The sequence below is a fragment of the Pelecanus crispus genome, chromosome 6, assembly GCF_030463565.1.
Source record: "Pelecanus crispus isolate bPelCri1 chromosome 6, bPelCri1.pri, whole genome shotgun sequence".
NCBI classification, from domain to species: domain Eukaryota; kingdom Metazoa; phylum Chordata; class Aves; order Pelecaniformes; family Pelecanidae; genus Pelecanus; species Pelecanus crispus.
This window is the reverse complement of record NC_134648.1, coordinates 48,311,244-48,325,015: the sequence shown is the minus strand read 5'-3', so window position 1 is coordinate 48,325,015 and position 13,772 is coordinate 48,311,244.

Below are 13,772 nucleotides of genomic sequence, written 5' to 3'. Positions count from 1 at the left end.
ACACACGCATACCTACCACACACACAGAGACTGTGTAGAGCTGCTGTAAATACACTGGGAGTTTTGCCTGGGCAACAAACACCTATCTCAGCAAACGGTATCCATCTTCCCCAAAAAGCATTTGTAAAATCACAGCAAGTTATATACATTTGGCAGCCCCATCCCCCTGCCAGGAGGGGACCACTCCCTGTTCAGTCTCCACCCCTTCACACACACGTACGCACACACAGAATTCCAGTTTTCAACATTTCAAACCAAAGTCTTTTGTGGAGGAGGCATATTAGCTGCTTGGGTGTCATGCGGCAGCAGTGAGGCAGCTTTGCCAAGTGGAACGGTGCCTCTCTCAGGGCCAGACTTGCTGTGTGAACACATGTACAAACCCCTCACTCTGTCCTCCAACCATGGCACTTATGCCAGAGGCAGCATCTACGGTGGATGTTGAAAGGCAACTCCTCCCGTTGCCTCCCCACTCCCTCCTCAGTCACTTCAGTGAACTTCATTCCTCAGGAGTAACAGCTCCTGTACGAATCACGTAACATTTATTCCTAAGCAAACCAGAAGTCTCTAAGCTGCTGGCATTTCCCCTGGCAGTGTGGCAGGTAGGAGCTGGGGCAGACACGAGTGGTCTGGCTGGCTCCAATTTTGCAGGTGTCTCTGTTCTCTCTGAAACTCCTTCTCTGACAGAAAGGGTCCCATCTTTCTGCAGTGATGCTCTAACTCCAGCCAGCACAATACAGACGGCTGCATGGGCACGGACCATCCCAGAGAACGCTAGCTCCCAGTTCAATGGGATAAAAACCAGGACAGGAGTTTTCTCATGTCTCTTCCAGATTCCCCACCTTGTTTACTTGAAAATAATGAGCAAGAGTACTGGGATATCAAACACCAGCCACTTTTCCTCTGCCAGATACACAAAACATGATGCTACAAAGGCCAGGCATGCAGTACTTCAGCCCTTTTCCCTAGTTTGGGTTACCATTAACATGGGGGAGCCACTGAATGGCTGCTGAGAATTCCAAGAGGAAAGTCAGTACTTACTTCTGGCCTTAATATACATTTGAGGGGATATGAGATAAGCTTTTCTTCCTCCCAGAACTCCTGCACTATAGTGAGAGTGGCACAGCTGCCCTCTGCTTGATGGAATGACTGTCCTGCTTAGTGTGCACTCTGAGTCTTGTATTGAGAAAACTAAGCTGCTGCTTCTTCTGCCACAGAAATGTATCAGACATCTCTGCCACAAAAAGGCTGCACTTCTGCACCATATTCTCACATACACTAGATAACTGTGGGACTAAAACACTGGTATAAGTGACTGTTAGCCACTTAACCCTACAGACAAAGCAGTTACACAGTCACCAAGAGAGAGTAAAAGGACAAGTAAAGAGGGAGCTGTCCTGAGACATGGAGCTTGAAGCATAGCAGGTAAGTTAGGGTACATAGCTGGCACATTCTCAAATGTGTACCAAGCACAGAGCTGCATGTCCCACTGCTAAATGATCACAGAATACTTAGCCCAAGGCAAGGGTGGGCTTCATGTCCCTCATCAGCAACTCCTACTGGCTGCTTGAACCATGTGATGATGGGCTCCCAAAGAAGTACAGCAAAGCTCTCTGTGGCTGAAAGTTCAGAATGAAAAGCACCTCAGAGGGTAAAGAAAACCTCTAGGGTTCTCCCAAATTCTCTCAAACTCTGTGTCTCTAAAGGATCAAAGCAGGCTTGCTGTTGGGCACATCACTCAGCCAGACTGCATGCCCTTGAAAGTCAGAGAAATCACTCCAGAAACACAAACAAGTGAGAAGACACTACCACAGAAACCATCAAGACCACAAAAACTAGCTAGCAGGAAATTCAGCACAGCTACAGCACAATGTTCTCTAGCATCTAGAAATAGTATTTCTGCCCTTTTCAGATCAGGGCCAGTTTTGATCCAAAGCTCCAGTCGAATTCAGTGATTTCTTCTGGTCAAGAGCTTTAGTCCATTCAAGATAGTTACTAGACTCCCTCCCTGGATCCATTTCTAGCGGTGATCCAGGTTTTACTGTGGTCACAGTCCAACCTAGTTTCTGGTGGCACTTAAGCACAGCAGCCTTGTGCAACTGCCTCCTCTGAGCAGCAGGCAGAGGTCTGAGATGGTGTCACACTCTGTGGCTCCACACGCAGGTCTGCTTTGCTGCAAACAGCTCCTCCTCATTCTGGTTTGTTATGATTAAAAATGCACATCACCCAGCGAGGCCTTGGAGTGGAACCCAGCTGGAAATTGGATCATTAATATTCCTTCTCATGCCCATTGCCACAATTTCTTACCTCTCCACAAGCAATTGCTAACAATGCAACAATTTAGGGTCTGAGACTAAAAGTGAAGAGAAGTCAAGACTAAACTGCCCATTGTTACTCCAATTCATCCACCCTTGCCCATATCCTGGCATTCCATCAACCTTATGCCAGTGTGCTCTGTATCAGATGTCTTTCAGCCCTTTGAACTGCCTGTCCCCAGTTTATCTACCAAAAGGTCTTTAAGATCCATAGCTTCTTAAACCATCAAGAAAGGGATTCAAGATTATCCTCATTCCTGAGCAGCTGGAAACACAAGGAAAGAAAACAATTTGTTCAAAGAGTCTAGCCACTGCGTGGCTCTAACTCTTGGTCACCACACTTTCCACACAGTTAAAGTACTCTCAAAGGACTGGAGGGATAAATGCAATTCAAGGGTAGGAGATACTACATGATGGAGAATCCCACAAATGTATAAATGGGGATATTTCCATTTCTAGCACACAGGGTTACCTACATGAGCTCACCTCAACCCCATGTGTTGTTACTGCTGCAACTCATTAACTGAGCAAGTTGTGAGAGATGTGCAATTCCTGCATCACTGCTACAATGATCCTTCAACAAAAAGGATACAGAAGCACAGAAATGGCACAGGACACAGAGCAAGTGGTTGAAATCCACACAGTAGCCATTGTGCACACTCATTGGCCTGTTTGAACCTTCTTCCCTGTATGGTGTTTACACTAGACAGCAAGAAGTGCAATGCAACCAAGACTACAGCACTGATCATGGAAAAATAAAAATCAGAAGACATATTTTCTCTTGGGACTCTAACATCACCACTGTGGACCACTCACACACATTGGTACCAGGCAGAGGAGGTTTGTTCTTGCTTGTCAACTCACTGAGCTGGTATTCCTTTAGCTGCAGGCAGCACAGCCTCCAAGAGGTTGAGTGTCTGGTCGAGAGGTGGAGAAACCTGCTAGACAGCAACTAGCACAGGGCAGCTGGGAAAACAGCACTGGTCACAAGAATCAGGACGATGCCAACTATAAATTCTGCTCCAAACACCTATTAATTCTGCATTGCCTCATTCAACTATCCCCAAAACATCTGCTCCCAGTAAGCATTTTGCATCTTAGGTGGCTAAACTCTTTGGGAATCAAAGGATCTGTTACATATTATTGAAATGCCCACCAGGCTGAGGACTTGCTCCATGTGCCTCTCCACAACAAATGCAACACAAATAGCTCCAGAAAGAAGTGTTCACTAATACAGTGGCATAATTTCATGTTAAACTGCTCCTGCCACACACAAATTTGTATGTTTGGCACTTGCACTTTGATGTCACTGTTTCTTTAGTTTTATTTTATGTCAGAAATAATAATTTTCAATGAAAAAAACTTTGACAGTAAAATGCATAGCTACATCACCAGCCATCTCAGTGCAGAAACATGAACGACAACAGTCTCAGAGTGATGGGCTCAATGAGTGTACACAGCAGTAACAGCTCAAAGGAATTTGGAAAAGGAGCTGTCCTATCAGTCAGACAGAGTAACCAAGACATTGCCACACCAATCTGAGATAAGCACAAAGAAACCAAAAAGAACCACCAGGGTGTCTGGAAATATATGACTGGTCTTACCTACTTAAAATATGTACCCATTTCAAAACCAAAAACCTAATAAACATACTGTGCCACACCACAGATATTTCCCTTCAAGTAAGAGGAAGTAACCACCACCGTCTGTTCCCTTTAGCAGCTCTGGCAGTTGCTAGCATCTCAGTCTAGTGGTCTGTTCACACGGGCAGAGCCTTGATTACTACTGAAAGCCAACAGAGCTCCAGCAAAGTCAAAGCTGCAGCCCGCATGAAGACAGGTAAGTGATTAAAGATATTTTAAAGAGACAATAGATATGAACAAAGCTCTACCACAGGATTTGCCAACTCCTGGCTCCATTGAAGAAATACAACATGCAATCTCCACACAAGCACTGGTGACATCTTGTGCATCACTAAAAGCCACAAACTGCTGGGTGTGGGTAGCTCAGTCATTCAACCTTATCTCAATGTTTGAGTGTCAACTTTTCCTACCTGGACTGAGAGGGAATCCCTGAGTCTTCTGCATCCACCAAGTGCCAGCCTCCCCAGCAGTCCTGGGGCCGTTACATGCCTTTCCAGATGGCCCTCTCTGTAAAGATGACAAGGCCAGAGCAGAGGGGTACTCTTAGCAGTCTTGCTTGGGGAGCACTGGCCTCCATGCCACAAATTAACATCATCCTCAATTTATTTAGGGGGGACCGACTTAAAAATCTTGAATAGTTTCTCCTTTCCTGCCAATTGTTCCCATCTTCTACCTCAATTCTGGCTGGATTCCCCCTTCCCCCTGTCCTCAGCTAGCACCGCCAGGCTCAGTCCTCCTCACCCTAGCCCCCCTCTCCCCAAGGACAAGCAAAGTTATTACAATAATGAATTAGCCAGGCTGCTTACTGCTGCCAGTGGCGAAGGCAATTATCCCACTCCACGTCCCCAGCCACCGCTCAGCTCCCTCATAAAGAGAGGCTTTTGGGGCCGCTTTGTGCTTTGATTGGAAATGAAGAGATTGCTAATTAGGGAACCCCTGCTGGGATCGGGCTGGCAGGAACAATGGTGAAACGGACGGAGCACACGTCCATTTAGAGGGGGGGGAGAAGAGACAAATGTGAGCTCCTCTGTAATGTAGTGCATCCTCCGCTCACACCATAAACAACAGGGCAGACAATTTTATAGAGCTTTTCACCTTTTAAAGCATGCTAATTTGTTTATAGGAAGCGATAATTTGGTGTGTGTTTGCATAGGTCAATGCCTGTAGTTTCTGTGTACAGTATGGATTGACGCATGCGTGCATACATACACACAATTGTTTCCAGAGGCATTTTCTTAAAGAGTGCATCTACACAGCTGACTGTATGTTTCTTGTCATTCACTGGGCAGCATGCATCAATTCTGCATTAACAGAGAAGATGCTTAAAAAAGCCTGTTGACAAGTATTAACACAGAATTTTAATGCCTGAATTCACAAATCACCAAAGTTGAAAATGACTTACCAAATTAGCCAGTTCACCTGAGGCTTGCCCAGCAACTGCTTCCACTGCTTTGCCCAAGTGCTTTAAATGACAAGTGGACCTCCAGGAGGAGAAAATTTCACCATTAACACAACATTTTCTTAAACTCATCCTGAAATTTCTTCTTAATTCAATTGCTCTGACTGTCCATGGGGGGTCACAGGAGCTAAATTCACCTTTCTCAGCTGATGAATTGTGCACCAAAAAATTAGAAAAGATCTTCCTCACAACGCACAAGCACATCTGGACAACTTCATAAAGCTGCACCAACAGCCGTTATATACACAGCATGCTCTTGTTTTGGGCTCTAGCCACTTTTAACTCTTGTCAAAGAAAAAAATACCTCCCCCAACAGATCAACATGCAAATCATACCATTTGTAAAATACAGCCTGTCAACAAAAGCAAATGCCTCACTTTTGTGCAAAGCTGATAGAAAGCAGTTGGAACCTATCCTGCATTGCTCAGTTAACTAAGTAATACCATCAGGGAAGCACACAAGTACAATGTTAAAACTGAAAGTACAGTTTTCAACCACATATTTGACTTGCCATGCAGAAAATTTGCATATTGTTGATTAGTGCAATGTACTACACACTAGGTGACTTATATAAGCTAAAGCAAATTTCAAGCCTGAATTTACATTTCAGAATTCCCTTGCACATACTGAAGCATTTGAATATACAAGTATGCTTTTACCTGAAAACGTTTTCAGTAAAGCACGTCTTAACAGAAAGTGAGCACTAAAAGATGGAAACACAGTGGAACTGAAAATGACTTTCAAATTCACAGACTATTTCTCCCCGCTGTTTGCTCACCTCTAGTGTTTATATCCTTCAAACAGTTGTAAGTAGTTTTCATGTTCCCTTCTTAGTCATCACTTAGCCAAGCTCCACATATTTAGTTCTTTTGATCTTCCCTCATAAAAACAATCCCTCCAGCTCTGTCATCATTTTTGTTGTTCTTCCCTTACTACCTTCCAAGTTTTCTCTGCATTTTTTGCTGCTAGTGCCCAGGGCTGAAAGTCTCACCAGAACAGTACCAAGCAAGAACACTACCTCATTGCTTCATGATGTCCTGCCTGTATACAACACAATCAAGTCTCATACAAAGGCCAACATTTGCAGCCTGCCCACTTTGCCCCCTTGGTCTGTCATGCTACAATGCCAACTCAGACCGGACTTGCCCTTCACTACCATTTCTCCATGCTCTCTCACTGAGTTCTCCACTGTGTTCCACTTACCTGATGGGAATATTTCCCCTCATGTAGGTACAGTCTGAAAGTAAAACCCTCTGCTAGAATCACACTTAGGGTTGTTTTAGGTTGCCGACAACCCTGTAGTTACCTATTGCACATACAAAACCTGACCACTTAAAAGCAAGGAAACATCTACCTAACGACACCAAGGGCCAAACTGTAATGTGGTGTACAGTGGCAGAGCTCGTTTGGCTTCACCGCAGCTGTACTGGTTTACACCAGCTGAGAAGTTATTTCCATAAATCTTAGACTGTCCATATCACAAACAATCACATTATTCAGAGAAAGTACAAAGAAGGGTATATTTCACTCTAGCAGCTGCAATTCTGATGCATGAAGCCCCGTTACCTTGATTTCATAATCCAAGTATTTTCTTTTTAGGCACATAGCTATAGTGAATGTACAAGCAATTCAATATATCTACCAGTTGGTTCTGGAATTCTTTGGTAAAGCACTTACAATTGCTCTCTTGATAATCAAATTCTAATTTAATAGAAGAGGAATAAAACTCATGGCAAAATTATAGATGTACAGGCCACCTGCATTTGAGACTGATGAATAGGCTTCATCACTACATCCATTCACAGGGTCTGATTTTGACTAGCCTTCATACCCTAGCAAAGGGGGATGAAAAGAGGTGGCCTTCTTCATAGCATTATAGCAGGCAAGTCAGGAGGAGATGTCAGAAGAAATAATCAAATGTTCTAAAATCCTACAAGAGCGAAGAAAGCCCATTCCCTGTCAGATTGACCGTCTTATGCCCCTAACAACAGGCTACTAGTACTGGCCTTGTGTGAAACTCACTTTCTTTCAGAGTGCAACTTCCTTGAAGCAACTCTATTCTTAACATCCATTCCTGTGCAAAGCAGGGAAGTATGAACATAGAAGTAACCAAGCCAGGATTTCTCCCCCAGATTCTTCCTGGAGCAACACAACTACATTCTACCACATACAGTATGGGCAAAGCCCAAAGGCTTTTAGAGCATATTGAGTTTCTTTCTCTGGGAGAATTTAGACTAAGATTTTTATTTAAAAATTACCAATGAAAGAATCACATCTCTTCCTCCCCTCTGCAGAAGTGTAGATTTTCCTTTAATTTGATACAAATAACATACATGTTACATTCAAAGAACATAAAACCATATTGTTCTTGCCTATTTGTTTCTTTTAGGAGTCTAGCTTTTACAAATCGGATTGTAGAAAATGAAATCTCTGTGCAAGGCCTGCAGAATCTTTTTAATCCACCTCTGTTGCTGAAAAAGGAGATCCCACCATCCTTCCCACCTGAGCCACATTTGTCCTGCCTCCTCCCTTGTGTTAACACATATGGTACAGCTCAGACTGAGGAGCTGATCTGGGTTAAAAATGCCAAAAGGTTAGTTTAATTCAAACTGACCCACAAGCAGGATTACTATAAATCCAGGTGTACACAAATACTTGTACATGACATACGACCCCCACATCACAGCAGTTGTGAAGTCATGAAACCATTAGCAATGTCAAATGGTTTCTTAAAAGCACTCATATGTGAGGTATTTTTCTTTGAAAACTTCCCCTTTTGTGTAGGTAAATGATGGCATGGTTGAAACGGAATGAGATTGAAAGACATAAATTACTGAACTGAAAAGCATGGTGCTATCAAACTAGTACCTGCCTGAAACAAAGTCTATCCAGTGAGAGATCTGAGAAGCATAATAAATTTAATTCCAAGAATAGGCTAAGGGGTGACCTGATCTAATTGTAAGTGGGGGAAAATTTAATAGTAGAAAGTTCTTTAATCTAGCCTTAAAAGGATGTAAGACAAGACTATTCCTGGTATGCAAAACTAGATAAATTTCACTTAGCAATAAAGACATTTTTAAACAGCAGGAACTGGCCATTGGGACAACTTGCCATGGAGTATGCTAGATAATCTATCACAATGTCTTTAAATCAAGGCCGTATGTCTCTCTAGAAGACGCTGATGTTGAGAAGCTGCCCAGATAAGTGCAGAAGTCACTAGGTGGATTTTAATGGCCTGTGCTACACAGTTAGGCCTAGAGCGTCGGAGTGGTGTAGGTCTGCCTTAAAATCCGCTTAGATTCCTTGTGGTTCTGTAATAGGTGTAGAAAGCAAGACAAATGTTTGCAAAGACAGCATCTGCTTTGGTCTGCTGAAACTATTCACTAAGAAGTGTTTGCTCTGTATCTACTATCCAATACTTGTTTGTTCCCAATAAGCTTCAATTAAGAGGAGTCATACATGTTTTTTATAAGGCAATTTCTTATACATTATAGCAACCTTGCTATGACAAACTACCCATTTTTGCCAAAGGACGTATGCTTCATCTACCAGAATGTATAAAGCATATATAAAGAATGTATACAGGCTAATGGCAAGGGCTGTGTAGCGCACGGATCATAAACAAGAGGAAAAGAGGTCAGTTAAATCTGTCCATGTCTTGAATTCAGTAATCCTTGGGATGGGTGGAGGTGAGGAAAATGAGATTTTTTTTTTTTAAAGATATCCTTTATTGTTTTCAAATTTCATTCAAGCTTCATAGAGTAGGTTGCCAATGAGAACAAATACTATAAATCCAGTACATCATGGCTACAAAATGAGTGAAGAGAGCTGTTTGTCAATAAGTCAATCCCAATGTTTGCCTTGCTATCCAGCTTTGTCTTCACTACTACAGTATGCATTTTCAATATGGGTGCACTGGAAGCCTGAAGTCAAGCTGTGAACTCTGCTGTAACACATGCTCATAAACAGGAGAGGAAAATCCTTGTTCTTCCAGCTTCTCATGTACTCTGGATAACCAAACACTGTTCTAGTTTTAACAGAAAGAACAAATCCATCATTTAATTTCAAGTGAACATAGCCATGTTCCATCAGAAGAGACTCTGTCATAGTATTGGGGAAAATATTTTTCTATTCTTCTCCATTACATGTCAATTTACTATTTTATTGCCTATTGAAGGCTTCTTAAAGGCACACACTATTGTTCTCCATCCCCCTCTCTAATTTGCGTCATAGCAGGCTGTTGTTAAAAACTGATCACCTGTCCTTTCTGCAACATCTCTCAAACCTTGGCCTCAGCTTCTAAAACAATGTTAGGAAGACAGACTTTCCTACTACAACTTACTGCCCCTTGGCTCTCAATAAGGAAAATCTATATTGCCTTTTCTCTAAAGGGATCACACTAACCTTTTCATCCTTCCAGATAATACCTTTCCATAAAGGGGACCCAGGACTAATTATGTTCACCCCATCACTCATCTGGAAAGGCAAAGAACTTCCAAAAAAAGAAAAATAAACTGTACATCCACTGAATATTTTCTAGAGTTTTCTTCACTCTGAAAATAAACTCTTAAACAGTCTAGCTGAATTCAGTGAGGTGTCTTTTTTTTTAAAATCACTTTCTGAAACAACTGATTGGAGGGGCAAAAATCCTTGACAACATTGTTAGTTTTAAGGAAGCTCCAGTCATACTTACTCATCTGAAAAGCTACACTAGCACAGCCTGAGGGAAGAGGAGACAGCAGCTATCAGAGTAATTTGTGTTCTGTTTCAAGCGCCTGACTGAAGAAGCAGCCCCTGAATCCTGGCAGAATGCACACTTCCATTGCAGATCTCCAGTGATGCACCCATGAGGGCTGCAGCAAGGCTGGCCCAGATCACAGGTGCAGGACTTGCCACGTGGTAGCCTCTTGAAAAGGCCTTCTCCAGGCTTGAGAGAGAATGTCCTCCTACCCACAAAGAACTGCTACCTGTGACTGGCCTTGCACCCTGGCCTAGAAGACAGGTTTAAGACAAAGAAAGTAATCACTAAACTCAAAGTGTAAAACCTTCTCAACAGAACCACAATAAAGATTATACAGCAGCTCAAGATACTGATGCAAGGTTGTAGCAGGGTGGGAAAAAAAACATAGAGCCTACTGGAGGCAAGGAGGATTTAGACACAGGACTTGTGTCCAAGAAGTACTGAAGAGTGAAAACAGTGAGGAAGGAACTGGGCAACATGAGAGAGAACTAGGGAGAAAACAGAAAATAAATTAACAAATAATTTAAACTGAATAACCAGGAAAATTTCTCTCATAGCAGAAGGAATTGAGCTGTGGAACTGTCACCCCAGAAGTGAACCAGGATGGAAGAAAGCTGTGCAAGCAAAGCAAATCAAACAGAAGAAAAATAATTTAATAACCCAAGAAGCTTTTTCCACCTCTGACTGCTATGATTGCACAACCTGGAATAGCTCATAAACTTAGGAGAGTTGTAGCTACTATCACAAAATATCCATAGAAAATGAAAGACCAACACTTCCCCCCGGTTCAGTAGCATGTTACTGATAGAAACAGTTTTCCACGCTCAGAAAAGACTATAGGCTTCCCCTTTAAGGGACATTTAAGCATGGGAGTATTTTTAATTCCCTAATGATAGGAGAAGGAAGTGAAGGAGGTCAGAGTCCTGTAGACCTCTCTGCACTCCCTGTGGTCTAGTTTAGGAGACTTAAAAGGATTCGGATTAACTGGGGTGGCTTTGCCGATTACACATAGAGAGGAAAATGACCCCATGTGGTAAGTGTTTCCAGGACAGCTGCTCCGTTGGTGAAACACTGCTGCATTCCAGAAATAAACTCCTACAGTCAAATTAGCAGCTCAAGTCCTCTCTCTGCAGAAACGTGCCTTTACCAAAGTTGCAGCAGTTCCCAGATGAACGGGAAACCAGAAGCATAAATTCCTGCTTGGCTCTGCTTTTAAATAGAAAATGGTACAAAAAGATGTTTGTACAATATCAAATCAGTCTTCATAGTTGTATAATTGCCCCACATTATTGATGGGCTGAAAACAAAAAAGGAATGGCTGGGATGGAGAGCTAAAACTAGCATGGGTCTCCAACACTCCATGTTGGAGGCCTGTCATGAGTTTTACAGGTCTGAGTGCTTATCAGGACCTCAGTGTAAGAGATTTTGGTTTTGATTCCCATGTGGGTCAGTACCTACTAATGCAAAGTACTGAAGAAACATGCAAAAGATTACAATCTACATTTGAAGCAAGATAGGAGGCAAAGTTGCCCCTTGCCTGGCCTCTTCTAGCTCCTAAAAGGTAATGCAGAGCTGTCCTCTCACTACAGAGGTGAATTCTGGGCCATGAAAGTAAATTTGCTCAGAAGCCCCAAGGCACTCATGTTTTACTGAAGACATACATTAAGCAGTAAAACTACATGAGACAGCTTCCAAGTTTACACAAGGTTTACAACTACAAGTTTACAGATGGCTGCATTGGGGAAGGCCCATGAAATCCTGGGGGAAAAAAAGCCAAAACACCAAGGTACAGTTTTCAACAGGTAACAAGGCACTTTTTCAGTACTCTGGGCTCACTGGGTAGGTGTCATACAAGAAGCAGGCTGCTCCATATAACCACTGAGTCCACAAATGTTTGTGGTCCTTCCTCTTTCTCACACTGGACTGTCATCTTAAAAGCAAAATATCTTGTTCTTGACCACATGCCTCCTCTGTCAGGTAAAACCTGGGAAGGTGTTCCCAGATGCTCCACTGCAGAAGGAAGGTACTGCAGGCACTTCACTTCCCCTCACTCACAGATGGGAAAGATGAAGCCAGAAGCCATTGTTTAATTTACAAGGAACAAGTATCAGCACAGCAAAGGCCCTGCTGGGTGTTATAATGTAGTGCCCATTTACTTCAAGAATCCTTCACCAACTGGTGATCCAGCAATGCATGCTCCTCTGACTCAACACACCACCAAACCAGAACCCATCAGGTGACTAAACCTTCTGCAGACATATGCATTGCAGAGCAGAGGATGTTATACATTGAAACAAATACACAGCTGCTGCATAATGTTGTCTTAAACACAAATACCTGAAAGCATCCTCTAACCCATTGCCTCTACTTCTGCCCTACAAATTCCACTGCAAGAGCCTCCCAGTCAGTGGGAAGGAACACAGTGCCAATCAGAAAGGACAAATTCAGGAAGCATCATTTCTGCTTAGCTCAGCCTTGCTCCCTGGCTGCATTCTTGTCTTCACTGCTACTTTCACAGTGGCATAGCTTATCTATCCCAGGGACTTTCACAGCTTTGGAAACACTGCCTATAACAGTAGAAAAACATTCAGGGTAAGCAAGATCAGGGACCCCAAAATACAGATGCTGCATGTCTGTAAGAGTATTGTGTAAACAAGTAATTCAGCTATCTGCAAAGAGTGAGAATGCTGGTTCCAGTTGCAAGAGAAGCTGTGAGGACAGCTATGCCAGGTCAAGTTAAGAAGTCACCTAGTCCCATATTCTATCTCTGATATCAACCACTAACACGTGCTCAGGGAAAAGCTATAAGAAAGGAGGATGTTTTTCCTGCTCTTCACCTTGCTGCACCTTTGCAGACCTCACAATCAGTAACTGGGCAGCCTGTGGCTTAGGCTGTTCCCCCTAGACCATAACATGTACTTACCACTGATGAGTGAACATGTTCCATAAATTCCTTGATATCTTTTTGAATCCATCCATAACTTTGCCACTGAATGATGCACAGGCCAATAAATCCCACAGTTTAATTTTGTGTTATGTGAAAAAATACTTCCCTTGGTTTAGTTAAAGCACTTTTTTTTTTAAAGAGAAAAGGATGACTACAGCATTGAAAAAAGGGGGGAAACACACATGCAAGTATAAAGATACAGAGAACATGTAGCAGAGCTCTCTTCTTAGCTAAGAAAGTGGAGGTGCTAGTTTTGCAAAACAAAGAATTAAGCAGGTTTTACACAGAAAAGTAAAGGCCTGGGCTCTTTTTTTGTTATCTTTTAGTTAAGTACACAGCAAGTAAAGCCACCTGTACTCCAAACAAGCCACACTTGCAGCAGTACATTACCACAAATTCCTACCTTGGTTACCCTCGTCTTTCTTCTAGCCACAGACTTCACGACTGACTCTACCCCCTGGTTGTCTCTTGTCTTGAATCAGATTGCGAGCTCTTTCAGACAGAAGCTGTCTCATGGCTAAATGCAGCAGCCCCAGCAGCAGGGAATGTGTTATGATACAAACAACAAGGGCAAAATGGAAGCAACAGCCAAAGCTGCCAGTACAACTCATAGCCATAGTCTGAGAGCTAGTTAAAAAGAAATGGAACAGTCACAGCATGAGATTTATTA